Source organism: Mastomys coucha, unplaced genomic scaffold, assembly GCF_008632895.1.
Source record: "Mastomys coucha isolate ucsf_1 unplaced genomic scaffold, UCSF_Mcou_1 pScaffold22, whole genome shotgun sequence".
Taxonomy (NCBI): domain Eukaryota; kingdom Metazoa; phylum Chordata; class Mammalia; order Rodentia; family Muridae; genus Mastomys; species Mastomys coucha.
Genome location: NW_022196905.1, coordinates 157,974,644 through 157,990,485, shown reverse-complemented (window position 1 = coordinate 157,990,485; position 15,842 = coordinate 157,974,644). Strand labels below are relative to the sequence as shown.

The 15,842-nt window shown below is 44.8% G+C and overlaps 1 protein-coding gene and 1 long non-coding RNA gene across 4 annotated transcripts in view; one reads left to right on the top strand and one right to left on the bottom strand.

Moving 5' to 3' along the window:
• Positions 1 to 3,584, top strand: part of LOC116068959 — a 54,960-nt gene extending 51,376 nt beyond the window's left edge. The window contains exon 3 of the long non-coding RNA XR_004109773.1: positions 1,883 to 3,584. This is a non-coding gene — a long non-coding RNA (uncharacterized LOC116068959). The remainder of the gene's footprint in view (positions 1 to 1,882) is intronic.
• Dlgap2 (DLG associated protein 2) overlaps positions 1 to 15,842 on the bottom strand; it is a 663,305-nt gene that overhangs the window by 196,219 nt on the left and 451,244 nt on the right. The gene's annotated exons all lie outside the window — the stretch shown is intronic.

Here is a 15,842-nt window from a genome sequence, read left to right as displayed (position 1 = left end):
AGTTTTAAAAGTTTATCTTTCTGCATGTCAGTATATGCCAGCCTTGCTAGTAGAGATGGTAGGTCCTTTAAGTCACACTGGAGACCAGAGAAGATGCAGGCATGGGGCATCTTTTCTCCATCCATTAACTAATTCTGAATGGAGGACATTCGTAAATATTGGGGAAATGGCAGAAATGCTGGGAACATGGTGCCAACAAAGCCCAAGATATAGGCCCTGCTTGTCTTATTCAGAAGCTAAAATGAAGTCTTCAACATAATCAAGATAAGATTTTTGGGGCTGGAGAGATGGCTCACAGGTTAAGAGCATGGACTGCTCTTCCAGAGGTCCTGAGTTCAATTCCCAGCAACCACATGGTGGCTCACAACTATCTGTAATGGGATCTGATGCCCTCTTCTGGTGTGTCTAAAGACAGTGACAGTGTACTCATATACATAAAATAAATAAATCTTTTTTAAAAAGATAACTTTTTGCTTTTTATTGGTGCTACTTCCAAGTAACCTGATCCTGAACATGTTAGACATGCTGTTCATGTGGTGTGGAATCACAAAAAGACAGCTGTACTATGTGGTGATAAGAAATAATAAGTGACATGTATGGGGCAGATGGTGAACACAAAGCACCAACCTCCTAATGCTAACCGCATCATTGGATGGCCCTATTCTATTTCAATATCTTTTCATGTTTACCCTTGTTTTCTAAGCTCTTCTGTACTACTTAGGAATAACTTATGCTATATGAAAACATGTTAAGATATTTTTTAAAGTGCACACTGGAGTTGCTCATATATATGCAGCATTAAAAGGATAATTAATGGCTGTCTGAAAAAGTAACGCATTAGGCGGTAAGTGAATGATAAAGGGGAGTTGATTTTAAATCACAATTAGAAGATCCATAAACAAATAAGCAAGCCAGTTTTACATCTCCCACTTCTGGGAGAGGACCTGAAGTGTCTGAGGATAGATGCACATCCACCAGGTGCATCCAGGGAGACCAAGAGAACTGTAGTCCAAGAAGAGATCGGAGGGCAGGCCAGCCAGTGCCAGGTGGATCTGCACACTGGTAAGTCTTCTCTTTGGCTGGGCCAAGTATCTACTCTACAGCCTCAAAATTTAAGAGCTCACATGATTGGCAAACACACTGTAGCTTCCATAGAAATGGGTCCTGCTATTGCTCATTACATTTCTGGGACACAAAAGCGTGGCCAGACCAAGACTTTTTCTCTAAGTGGCCTTATGCCTACAACGTTTTGAACTAGCAAGCATTTAACGAAAGTGGGGACTTGAAGACATTTCTATTATTTAATAAATGTCTACTTAACTAATGTAATTTTATGCAAATTTTAAATTCGATGATAAATAGTGCATGCATAATTAATTCTCCTAGAATTTATGAAAACCCAAAATGCATTTTAATGAGGAGATTAACACAGAATAAACACAGCACATCAATTTTATTAATGCATCTCTTCATTTGAACATCTCTTCCTCAAAGCAGCCCTTCCTCGGGCTTGTGGTTACACGAGGATTACAACCCTAAGATGTACTTTTCCTTTCAGAGGCTCTGCATTCTAAGGCTCTAACCCCCTATTTTATCTTTCTGAGTAAGTCTTAGCCACCCTCCTGGAAAACCATCACAGAGCTTGGAGGGCTTACTGCCATACAGGTGCTTTTATGTTATATACATTTTCATAAGAGATCGGCCAGAAGGTTGGCCCTCCAATCTGGGCACAGAAGCAGCAGTTTAAAACAAGTAATTACATGAATAGCTATCAAAGATCTAGGCTCCAAGATTGTGATGGGAATTCTAATAAACGTAGCTGTAATAAGATAAGAGAGTGACTGCCTAGTGACCTGACCAGTTCCCAATATCTAATCCACAGACACTGGCTCATCCGCCACAAGTACCTCCAGTGCTCAGTGACAGTCACCGCCAGGGGAACAGACGTGAACAGTCACCATGAACCTGAACGAGTGTGGATCTACAATCGCGTCCAGAGGCTTAGTCCTCAGCTTCTTGATGCTGGGAGATAGTAGGACCTGGAGGGCTAGTGGGACATCTCAAGCCCAGTGGCTGTGCCCTTGAAGGAGCTTATGGAGCTCAGTCCCTTCCTTTACTTCTTGCTCAGGGCCACAAGGTGGGCGCACACCCACTACCTCACACTGTCCTCCCCACAGGACATATGCAATGGCCCCGAGTGTCTACAAGCTGAACCTCCATACCTGGAAGCCACCATGCATTCCTCCCTCCACTTGTCACTATGACAGAAACTATTTACAGAGGAAAGATTTATTTCAGCTCAGGGTTTAGAGGTACCATTTCTCGTGGCAGAGAAGGTAGGGTGCATCAGAGCTTCTCACCTTATGCCCAGGAAATAGAAGTATAATAGGAAGGGGCCCTGGGTAAGTGTAGCCCTTAAGGAGCATACCTCCTACATCACTGCCTTCATCCATGGCTCACATCCCATCATCCCACCACCCAACAGCTGATTCAACTTACGACTCCATCAATAGGTTGGATCACTGATGAGGTCAGAGCCTAGACTGACCCAAAAGTGCACTTCACTAATCCAGAGTGCATGCACTTCACTAATCTAGAAGCCTTTTCTCTTCCTACATGTCTTTGCTGTTTCATTTCCCCTCTCTGTGATAAAATTAGAGCAGAAGGGGCTTTCCCTGGGCTTGCAGTTCAGGGCTATGATCCATCGCTTTGAAGGACAGGCTCAGGAACTTGACACAGCTTGCCATCATACAGGTGCAGTGAAGGAGTAGTAGAGTCATATGTGCATCCTCTTGCTCAGTTCACAATCTCTTTTTCATCCAGTTCAGGGTCTAGCCCATGAAAGGGTGCTGCCAATACACAATGTTGGTCTTATACCTCCATTAAACCAACTAAGAAAAAAAAAATGGATGTGCCCATAGGCAATCTCATCTAGACAGTGATTCATTCTGACTCCCCGATGGTTCTAGATGGCCTCAGACTGAAGATAAACACTAACCACCACAGTAGCTATGCCCACGGACGTTGGCTATAATGATGAAGCTGAGTAGTACACAGCCATTGCCATGAGCCTGCTGGCCACATGGAGCAGCACAGACAGTGGCCCATTCTAGGCTGCCCACTCCTCATTGACTCTACACAGGAGACCAACAGACAGAGGTGGGCTAGAAAAGAAGGCAGATGTTGGACTAGGATGGACCTATATGTTTGAGTCAGCACAGTGATATAACAGCTCTGAGGCTTTGAACCCATGACTCATGTGATGACCAGCTCAGAAGGAAGTGAGACTGGAGGGCACAGGTAATACTGGCCATGCATAGGGGCAGGAGAAGGATGCCAACGCAGCTAGCTGGGACAGCCCTCTTAGCTGCTCCTTCCTGAATCTCTGCTCCATGCCCGACTCTTCCATCACTATGCACAGGCATCCGCATGCTGCTCCATATGGGGGAGGTGAAGATCCAACCCCCTGCACATCCCCTGGTCCCTCACACTGTGTAGATTTCACTTTTTCATTTATGTATTTAAGCTTTCAATAGCTAAAAATGCCCCATCGAGGTTTAGTAAATCAGTATTGAGTACAGTCACCAACCTTTAAGACTAGCTTGGCCTGTAATTTCCCATTTCTCCCTTTTGTGCTTATTATAAAGAGGATATTTCTTTATAACCAAAAGCTATTTTTAAGAGGACAACCATATTTTAACAGAATGTTCCTATTTTCATGTTGGTGTTTAACAATTGTGGAAATGATGTGATTTCTAACAAAAAAAAACCCACAGAGGCTATTAATATCAGGATATTGGTATTAGACACCATTCAAATTTGACTAGATTCTGCCTGTGCACACAGTTCCCATGGCAACCAGCACTATCTCTTACAGGAGGCGGTGCCTCCCCACCCTAAGAATTCTACCATCAACACAGTCCCAAATGCGGGAGTCATTTTCTGAAAAAGCTCATATGGTGAGGGCTCAAATACCACCCTGGAAAAAACATTCATCATTTCTTCCTTCATTGTTAGTTTCCTGAAAATATTTTAGGCACAACTAATTATTTTTAAACAGAAAAGATTTCCTAGTCAAAGGCTATGTGAGTGGCCACATGCATGAGTGCCAAGGGCTCTGCTATTGAGCAACAGCTTTACGGGTCTTGCTATCATTGAGCCAGATGAATAATTTTGTTCTTTAGAAAACTCCTCAGCAAGCCATTCAACGATTCCTGATTTGGACAGTAAGGTTAGCAAAAAGAGACAGACATCAGGATGTAGCTGTGTGTGTCCAAGAAGTGGGAGGGACCAACCACATAGGATAAGAGAAAGGTGGGGGGCGTGGTAAAATGTGAGGTTAGGTGCATGTACCACAAGGTGCAGGGATCAGCATCCTTGCACCTTAGAAGTGCTTCCCCCTCACCTCTAGGGAACTCCAACTTCCTGTCCTACAGCACCGGGTGGCAGAAGTCTTAACTAGTGAGAGCAGAGAGCTAACACGGAAACAGCCCGGGATTTAACCAATCCTCGCAACCAAGTGTTTAGGTCTCTTTCCCTGATTTTGGCATCAATATTCATTTTTAGCACACAAACTAGGTGCTAATTAAAAGGACTGAGTTGATGGGGTCATACTGTCAGAAGCTGCAATGAGAGGTAAGGACCTTGAGGTGGGGCTCTGGTACCCTATTCCATCCGGCCCTAAGACCAGAGGAGCTCTGCTCCCATGAGTCTACTTCATCTGCCCAGGACTTTAAAAGCACCATTTCATATAGTGCCAAGTCTAACGCTCTGGGGCAGTGTGGGTCCTGCTTCTCATTGTTAGAGATGATCAGTGTTGAGGATGGAGGTTTTAGAGGTTACCCAGTGATGTGTTAGAATGGTCGCTCGCGTCAGGACATACCACACATTAGGCCCAAACAGTTCCACGTGTAAGAGGTTTAATTGAGAGGGAGAGAGGGGGCAGTAGCGGAGAAAGAGGAGGGAGAGAGGGAGAGAGGGAGAGAGGGAGAGGAGGAGGGGGAAGGAAAGGGAGAGGGGAACGTTCTCATACATATATGGGTTCTGACTCAGTGGCCTTGGTAAAGGTAAAGAGGTGAGCCCAATGGATTCTGGGGACTATGGTGGCTGTTGCCCTGGCAACAGGTGAGGCCCGCCCATGTGATGTCACCGGCTTTGGAGGTCCTGATGCTAACAAGAAGCTCTTGGTCCCTTGCTGCTTTGCCTAAGCCCCTTGTGTCAAAGGGGCAAAGGGTCATCTCTGCTTGCACCATAGCGTACAGCAGTAGCTTAAGCCACAAAGCTACCGTGGAAAGCATGAGGTTTAAACTTAAAGAGCCTGACCCAAGCAATGGTTCTGTAATTAATACAAGAAGGCGGCCAGTATGGGTTAAAGGGCACAGGGTTTCATGCCCCAATACCCAAGCATCCCAAAGTGTCACAGATGAGGGCACCTCCTCCACTGCTGACAAAGCTGCAGTGTTAGGGAGAGAGGGTGTTTTGTGTACATGTGAAGATAAGAAAGACTGGGAGTCGCTCATCGGGTGGCAAGAACCCGGTCTGACCGTGTGTCCTTCCCGTGGCTCCATCCCTCAGCCCCAATATGAGGGTCCTCTCCATGGTCTATGGCTGCTGGGGACACAGAGCATATCTTTCTGGAGCCAGTCTACCTGCTCCGTGTTTAATTAGACTCAGCCTGAGTAAGAAGATGGCACTGCCCAGCTGTGGGCAGTTTCATCCGAGCAAACAACCCCATCTTAACTCTCCTAAGCTTGACCTAAATGCCTTGAGCACAGATCCAACTGGGCACTGTTTCTTTGATGACCTGTAAGCAAGGGTTTAGGGAAAAACAAACAAACAAACAAACAAACAAACAAACAAACCAGACGGCTCAGCAAGGTTCCCACTCTGCTTTTCCTCTCTGATAATATTTGCATATAGGGTTTGAGCTTGTTGATCTCAGGGAGGTATCAATCCCCGTTTCTGATAGCTCTAAGGTTCCCGGGAGCCCCAAGGCAGTCCCAGCTTACACTCTCCTGATGAGAGGCAGAGTGAGCACAGGGGCTTACCCTACCTGGTGTCTAGGTGGCTTCATCTCCCAGCACAAGACTCCAGTTTGGGTTCTCCTGTTTCAGTATTTAATACAATTCTAAGCATCTCACCATGCTTTGGGTTTCACTGGATGTATGTTCGAAGAACTCCATATTGCCCAGTCTGTTGTTTGCATTGTCTAGGGGTCAAGAGCTCTGCCAGGTTGATTAGACATCTGCTCAAGTGTGTGGGCTAGCTGGGTGACACCCAGGGCAGGCTCGCAGGCCATGAAGTGTGACTGGCTGACAGTATCAACCACGCCTTTCTAATGCAGACTTATGGAGTAGTTTCACAGTCCTTCTACAAAATACTCTTTTGAAATATACCAGGCCCTGGACAGCTGTCTGTGCAGTGAGACCCTGGGGAGGCAGCAAACACTTGTTGACTCTCCGGCAGAGTCACATGCAGCCTGAGGCTGACTCTGTCTCACAGTGGAAACTGCACAGGAACCCTCTCAAGAGATTTAATACAGGCAGTGTGGTTGGGGGCTTATTTCCAAGGCAAGCTTCTTTGAGAGTTTAGAACCTAAACACAGCAGATATTATAGAACAAGAGAGCAGGGAATTGGAACTCGCTGCACAGTCCCCATTGTCTGCTTCTGAGAGCCCAGAGAATTGCTGTTGAAATTTTGAGGAGTGAGTGAAGCCGGACTGGATCATAGGGAGTTACCTATACAGAAGGACAGACAACCCTTAACGTAGGTATCTGGGTATTCATGTGCTAGCTTCATGTCCTTGGCACAGTCACGTCCCACTTCATAATCCAGATTCCCAGGTCCCAGCATTGGGTTAGGCTGAACCAGATCTCAATGCACAGAGGGAATTCTACAAGCAACAGGCAGTGGGCAGGTGGGCCAAGGCTGCCCCGTTCTTTTGTTCCCCCAAATCACAACATTGCCAATATGATGGATACAGAAGACAGCAGCCTGGTGCAAGTACTTTCAATATGATGTCTTAAAACATGTGCTTTTGTGATACCATTAATAAACAGTCCTGGATTTAGAAATATAAAAAGAAGATGAGGTTTAATAACTTCAACATCTTTCACTTGCCTCCCATCTCTTTTGTCTCTCAGACAGCAGTTTTAAAAGAATATGTCCTACAGATCTTCATGGGGCAATTAAAAACAAATGTTTAGACAAGTCCTGTCTCCTCAACAGGGCTAATCTATGGACTCTAACCCCTTGAATTCAATGTGTGCATCCTGTCTGCGTGTTTATCTGAAGCATGGAGCAGCTCTTGAACACAGAGGCCATTTCTCGGGCTAAATTTGGCAGCCGCTTTTGTGGAGAAAGCAAAACAAATCCGTGAAGAATGTTATGTGTGACAGTCTTCATTTCACAGTTGGTCTTTACAAACATCTATGTCAAGGGTGGATGGGCGGGGACAGACATCTGTGCCCATATCGAGGGTGTGTGAGGAAACTGTGCTGCATGTTCAGAATACCAAGTTCAAGTCCTCCTGACCTCTGCGCAGTGACCAGCCTGTCTGAAAGCTGTGAGATTGGGGTTGCTGACCAGCATCAAAGAGCTCATGGGATGGATGTAATGGCAGTCATATTTTGTAGATAGAGACACCATACACATAAAGAACAACTGAGACAGGTGACTACATTATATAGAGTATAGTATGGAGGGAAGCAGAAGCTAGCCTGGCTTTCTGAGAAGTATGTATTTCATATATGTATATATATATATGTATGTGTATGTGCATGTGCTGGTGCAGGTGTATGTATATGTGCATGTGTATGTATATATATGCATATGTATATGTGCACACATACGTATACGTATGTATACAAATATACATATACATCATACGCATCTATATGATATCAAGGTCTCATTATAAACCTGCCAATGTGTCAGGTGACCACAGATAGGAAGTAGGTCACTAACAACGCAGAGTCTGAGGGTTTGTCGCCTCTGCCCCTGGAGACAGCCCAAGGCTTAATGGTAAAAAAAAAGCACCCCCACCCCAAGCTCCTTTTCTTGATGCCTTACTAATGAGGGAGGAGTGTTGATCCATGGGTAGAACCTACCGCCCAGGAAGTAGGCTGAACCTGCCCACCTGGATGCTGAGAGCTGATTCCATCTGTCAGGCATCCCATCAATGACCATGGGGAATCAAGAGCGATACATCCGTACTCTACTACTAAAAAATGTATAGTGAGCATTCGTCCTTAAAGTAGTTCTAGAAACTAATTAACGTGTGAACACAGTGATTCTAGCGATATGTAGGGCAGGAGATCTGATGTTACGAAAGGCTGATGATAACTTGTGCAAATGACATTTCAGCTTCGTAGTTTACATGTGAGTAACTGATATTTTCCTTCCCAGAACTATAAGCTGTAATAAAGTAACGAAGGTACCTATTTGGGCTTAACATTAGAGTTCACAGTCATGCCCAGGACTGAACCCTCCTCTGTCCTCAGTGTAAGTGGGCAGGTGTACTGGCCTCTTTCCAAATAAACAGTCCCAGACAGCAGAGACAGTGATGCTTTGCCAAAGCCTCAAAAACAGAGACAGTGGTGTGAGCCGTGGAGGGCTGGACACTGGCAGGTTACCCATTATATATCATATTTGCTCTTCCAGGCTGGGATGAAAATAGACACATGGTCTTTCATTTTAACCACTCAAAAGAGTCATTAAAAAACATGTATGTTTTTAAACCATATATATATTATATGCATACACACACACACACACACACACACACACACACACACATATATAATAAAAGCCTCTATAAAGAGAGTCTTACTAACCATTATCACTGCTGCTATTATTTATGGATCCTTTAGTAAACATGTCAGAGGAAATGGGTTTGCTATAGAGGTGTTGTTGCCAGGGAGTGTATGAACCCAGGTTTTCTGGATGTCTAAATCTAGCCACCACCCCCACCATCAAAAGGCAGCTTACACTCCACACTCCTGGGTCTCAGGGTATTGGCCTGAGTGACCTGAGGGGCAGGGGGAAGCAACTTTGCTTTGCATGTGAGGAAGCAGGACATTAATGTCTATAGGTGACTCCTCCGCTGAAGTAATGAGCCCCTGAACATTTAGTCAGCATTATTATTTCCTTCTTATTTTCAGCAAGGATGACTCCAAAAGCTTATTTAGAATGTAAATTAAAATCCAACCAAAGGAACCACAGATCATTGATAACATATAGGGATTAAAATCTTTTTGCCAAGAATGTCACTTTGAACGTGAACACTGAAGCCCGTTAATGAGCCGTAACATTACCCAAAGGGCAAAATTCCACTTCGTGGTTTATTTTACCTACCGTAACATAACTGTTCTCATTAAAAATGAATTACACTTCTGTGTATGCACTGAATCTCTCTTGTCTGTTTTTATTCTGTGGTACAAGGGATTCTGCTGAACATCTCCAAATTAAGAGGAATGCCATCCTCAAACATTTCCTTTGTGTTCCCTCACCCGACAGTCATTGGCCACAATGCCCTCACCAGATCAGACACATGATGCCTGAATCATTTCTAAATGGACACAGAGGACCCCTCTACTTTGGTGAAGGGTATGAGAGAGCAAGCATTGAACATGACCCAATACAGACAGAGGCACCTTGACCAGCATCATGGAAGAGGAGCTTATGGGTGGAGACCTGCACAGGAGACCTGGCATCTTCCCACTATACCACACACCACTGTATCTGTGCCTATTTGGTTCCCTGAAGCCATGTTTTCTATCTTCATCTTGGTAGACACAGAAGTTCATCCTTAGGAATGAGTCTTCAGTAAGCTTTATGCCTGAGATTATTTTTGTTGAAAGATTAGCATGCTACCTCAGGGAAAACTCCAGTTCATATAACAAGAAACAAATCTGGGCTTTCTTTCTTGGCTCTTCATCTCTCACCTCTTGTCTCTCCAGAACTGGGTCTTGCCATAAACCACAGTCATGAGTAAGATGGCCTTGGGATCATGAGTTCCTGGCAGGTGAAAGAGACCACTATTTGATAGAAAATGTAATGGAGTATGGTGGGTGGGGTTAGATTGGGATGACTCCAATGCTTGATGCTTCTTTTAAATAAATAAATTAGAATAGTGAATAGAAAATAGAAGCTGCAGCATCACAACTCCAGATTATAGCTCTACCAATCAGAACCCAACCAGTGACTGTGGCTCTACCAACTACAACCCAACCAATGACTGTCTACCAACTACAACCTAACCAATGACTGTGGCTCTACCAATCAGAACCCAACCAATGGCTGTAGTTCTATCAACTACAACCTAAATAATGACTATAGCTCAACCAGTCAGAATCCATCCAATGACTAGATCTCTACCAATCAGAACCTAGATAATGATTGTGGCTCTACCAACTACAACCTAACCAATGACTGTGGCTCTACCAAGTACAGTCTAACCAATGACTGTGGCTCTACCAAGTACAGTCTAACCAATGACTGTGGCTCTACCAACTATAGCCTAACCAATGACTGTGGTTCTACCAACCACAGCCTAACCAATGACTGTGGCTCTACCAATCAGAATCCAACCAATGTCTGTGGCTTTACAAACCACAACCCAACCAATGACTGTGGCTTTACCAACCACAACCCAACCAATGATTGTGGCTTTACCTACCACAATCCACTCAATGGCTGTGGCTCTAGCAATCAGAACCCAACCAAGGATGTAGCTCTATCAACTACAACCTAAATAATGACTATAGCTCAACCAGTCAGAATCCAACCAATGACTAGATCTCTACCAACCAGAACCTAGACAATGATTGTGGCTCTACCAACCACAACCCAACCAATGACCATGGCTCTATCAATTGTAACCCAGCCATTGACTGGATCTCTACCAACCAGAAACCTAATCAGTAATACATTATTTACCTACCTAGTAAGCACACTTTGTGTGACTACCTTAAAGAATGTTTGCTCTCTCTATTTGATGTTATACAAATATCAGATCACATTTGTCAGTGTTTTTCAAAGCTTCTCTCCAACTTGGGAAGAGCTTTGGATCCCTCGGCTGCTAGTTCTGTTAAGTTCATTCAGGCTGTGTGAGCGAGTTGGTTGTGGGAAAGCTTTCTGTGTTGCTGGGTCATTTCAGTTCCTTTTGACCCATTGTCTTGTGCTTTGCTAACATCCCTCCTCTGAGGACTAAGTATAAGGACACAGGAGTCACCTTGAGGGAGACTGGTTTTCATGACTCCCTCATCACATGGCCTAGCTGCTCCTGCTCCTGAACCACTCCAAAATTCTCACATATTTCTCTCCTTCCAGTCATTTCCTAAATGCATGTTGCCAGTATTCACAGCTGGCATTCACAGTGAACTTAATTGTTCTGAGCATTCAACAAGAGGAGGCAGGTCTTGCTAACCACAGCTACCCAGGCTCATGAGCAGTCTCTCTTACGGCTGAACTTTCAGAACAGCTCAGGGTCAATGCTTCCAGAATATAACACAACACCACCAATCTTGAAAGCATTGGCACCTTATCCAGCTGGGTAGAAGAAGTGGCTAATATTTAGACAGCAGGACCAACTCAGGCCAGACATCACAGACATCAGCAAGCCAGGAATGGTGGAAGGCAGAGATCCCTCAACCCCTTTTGAGTGAGAAATGGGGTGAGACTTGGGTAGACTGGCAAGATCTACATTAGTTCCCAGACGTCCCTTATTCAGACAATCTGTGTTCAGGAACTGAGGGAAACTAGCTGCATGGGATGGTAAGAACAGAGGCTAACCTGTGCATACAAGCACTACTCACTTTCACTTACCACTAAGAAAAAAGAAACCTCTCCTGGCCAAACTCCAATGTGTACATGGAATTACCATCATGGGCTAGGCTCAGTTGTGAAGTTTAGTTATTCATTTATTATTTGAAAATAGATTCCCTAAAAGACTGTTTCTTGTCTGCATTGTGAGGGTGACCTAAACATTTTTACCTTGGTGACCAAAGCACTTGTGTTATGAATGTGTAGATTCTGAGGGAACACCTCACTAACCTTAGGATGTGGCAGGTTGGCTGGTGGGGGAAGCAGGAGAGAGATGGAAGTGAGCAGGCAGGCATGTCCTATTCCAGGTACTTAGAGGGCCCCTTTGTGCCCAGAAACCCTCCCTACTTGCCCTTTCTCCCTAAAGATAACGAGAAACGGATTGCTTGTCCATGGTGAGTGACCTATATACCTATAGTTCTTTCAAATTCTTACCCTCTACCTGGGAATAAGATCTCTAGAAACATCGCCAGAGGGAAAGAGGGTGCTAAAAATGGGTTTTCACTGTGTGGAAAATACATTAAATCAAGAAACCAAAAATTCAGGCGTTGAAATATCCAGGTCCATTGTAAGAGTCACACATAGAGGTACAGAAAACAAACAGGGCTTTCTTTTTTTCTTGACAGGGACTAAGAAAGCTAAAGGAAATGTTTCAATTAGGAAAATCAGGGTTCGGCAGAAAGAAAGCCGTAGCTAAATCTCATGGGAGCAGGTAAGGGCTGCTGAGAAAGCAGAGTGACTTCGTCAGCTCCCGGAGCACACTTCTTAATAGGGGAGCCCAGGACTGCATGCCCACGGGGTCTGCTCCAGGGATATCGTGAGTTCTCACTATGGGGAATACTCTGGACCATCACTCCACAAACTGTCTATGACTCAGAGGGATCTTCTTTTACCCTGTTCTCTTGGGAGAGCCAAGAAAAAGTGTTTGGAATGTATTTAATGTATATGTCCTGCTCCAGATATCGAACACAGAATGCAGTGCGTGTGCCACTGCGGACTTTAAGCAAGACACACGGCTGTTCCTAACACTTTCCTGAATGTTTCTTTTCATGTAAAAATTTGGGGTAACGTCTCCAAGGAAGGGCTTGCTCAGAAGGGATGTTTCCTCTCCTGGGGTCTGTCTAAGACGTCACAGACTCTGGAGACTCTGAGTATAGTGCTTTCTTCTCTCTGACTACCCAAGAGAGACACAAATCTTAAATATCCTCACACAAACACCCAGGAGCCTCACAGAACCCTAGGCCTACAGCTGCTAGCAGCAAAGCTTCAGTTCTGGTAGTGATGCATATTCCACAGAGGAGCTCCTCCTGGCATCCACCACCTTAGCTAAGCTCACTCCTCGAATCCTTCTGAAAATCCCCCACAACCACCGTTACAAGAGTAGAGATCACATAGAGATCACATGCAGCCTGGCTACCATGCCCAACATCTGGAAAACTGTCAACAGGTGAACAGTTGGTAGATGGAAAGGCCCATCACCATTTCTCCTCTGCAAACCTCAGACAGCAGGAACCTCTGACATCCCAACCTTTCCTTCTCTGAATGCACACAGCAGGCAATGTGGACATCACCCAACCCTGACAGCACTCAACCCGTTTGCTCCGACCACGTGGTCATTTAACTTAAGCATAACAGAACTCAACCATCAGCATCCCCAACTCTCAGTAGTTGGAGATCCCAGTGAGAATCAACATGCCCCATCCTAAGTGTCGAGACGCCATGCCTCCCTGCAGCCCTGTCGATCACGCCTTAGCTTTCCTGCGTTCCTTGAGCACTAAGTGGATACGCTTTGTCTAAATATGCTGGGTGGTAAGAACACGTGACACAGCTGGTAGAGGTGACAGAGTGGCCTCAGCAGGGACCCAAGGTTACTATTACTAACCACATTCCTTTCCCTTACCCCAATCTGTTGTTCAGTCTTTTGTCTTCATGAGATGAATCTGCACAAGAACATTAATTTACAAGAGTGGGAGTCAGATTTCTGTTTTCTTAGCACCCCCCAAGAACAGACTCCTCTGCACCACTTATTCTCAACGGGCCCTGTGAGGTTTCCTGATGGTGCTTGTGTTGGTCTCAAGTGTCACATTTACAAGCCATATCTTCAAGGGGTGAGGGGATCAGAGCCTCAGCCATGTCAGGCAGACATCAGTGTTGTGTCTTTGGGATGACATGATCCTAGAGCTACAACATTGTTACAATCATCAGAGGGAAGTCCTTGTCCTGCAGCCTTTGTCTGTCCCACCCATTGATAACATGAGCCCATGTGGAGGCTTAGCAGAACTCTCTGCAAAGTCAGGTAATAGCCACAAACACCTTGCAGGATATTCTGAGGACCAGTGGTGTGTATAGTGGACACAGTAAAATCAGTGTCTCTGCGGCCAGCTCCTTAGTGTACTAAATACGTATGCTTGCTTCTTGACCATTAACAGTTTCTCAATTATATATAAATTTAAAGAAATATAATTTTCTCTATTAACTTTAACTTCTAACAAACGAACTAACCTCTCCCATGGAACATCATGGGATATTCTGTTGGCATAGTTACTAATTATGTATGACTTGTGGCAATGCCATTACTCTGGAGCCCTAAGAACTTGATGATAACTGATGAATCACAGTCAAAACTTTATTCAAAGCATAGAAACTGTGGTGTATGTAAACAGGGTATGTGTGTACATCTTCAAGTTAAAAAGCACTTGGAATTATAAAGAATGAATGGTAGACTCCGCTCACAGATAATAGAGGCTACTACTGCCCTCGGGACTGGGATTTCTGCCTCTGAACCAGAGAACTCAAATATCTGATGTGCATATTTCAATAAATTATTCTACCCTCTTCAGTTTAGCAGTGAGTGACTTGCAGTTTGTCTGTTATGAGTCAAAAAATTCACAGCACAACTTTCACCTACAACATAAAGAAAAGTGTCCTTCTCTCTTTGGGAAGCTGGTACTCAGGGAAGCCTTCAAAGAGCTGTTCAAATGTCTATACACAAGACAGAAAAGATCCATGCCAAACCATGAAGGTCCAGATGACAGAAAAAACTACAGAGAGCTGAGCATGCTGGGAATGGTACTGACCCATCTGAACATAGATAATCACGGAATTTCAATCAAGATGGGATCAGGGAGGAAAGTCAGATGAGGGAAAACTGAAACAGCTGGGCATGCTATGCTTTGGAGAGATGGCAGTGGATTCTGGTTGAGTGAAGGATGTTTGGAAGAAACCAACATGACACTAAAGACCAGTGTAAACCCAGGCTAATGTATAGATCCCTGTCACAGCAAAGAACAGTATAAAACCCAGGCTAAGGCATCCAGCCCTGTGAAACAGAACACTCGGTATGTACTACGGTTTTCACGTAAATTCCTGAATAATGACTTGGATCAAGATGAAAAAGCACACAGGAGGACTTAGAAAGGCAAGGAATCCATAACTGTGGGTGGGCAGGAAATACTGTATCACTAGAAGAAGGTTGGAAGACAGAGATTTTGTCACCCACATTTAATCAAAACAGCTGGGCTACCGCAGCTTAATGTATCAGGTCCTCTTCTCTGCTTCGGGACTGAGCTCCTCTAACTTCCTAAGTGGAAACAATTACAGAAGGGAAAGAGCCTCTTGTGTTGTCGTAACATCCCCTTCCCCCGCACATGGTCCTGTGATTGCCTTCACTGATGGGTAGTCAAGGAATGGAAGAGATGGGCTGTAGGGAAACAGCCAGGCTCCCTACTGCTCACCTCAAGAGAGGGCAGGGGGTCACTGGTTCAACTGACTCTCAGGAGCCGATCAATGATGCTTTTGAAGTCTCCACTAAAACCCAAACAATGGGGCAGGGCAGTCTCTTGACTGCTGAACATACAGAATGTAGGGCTGAAAGATGCACAGATGCACCATAGGCCATCCTCCCCCTCTCCCCCACCCCTGCCAAAATAGCACTCAAATACTCACATAACACACTCATTCACCCCACGGCAAAACACAGAACACAGTTATCATGTCACTGAGTAAAAGAACAGGTTAA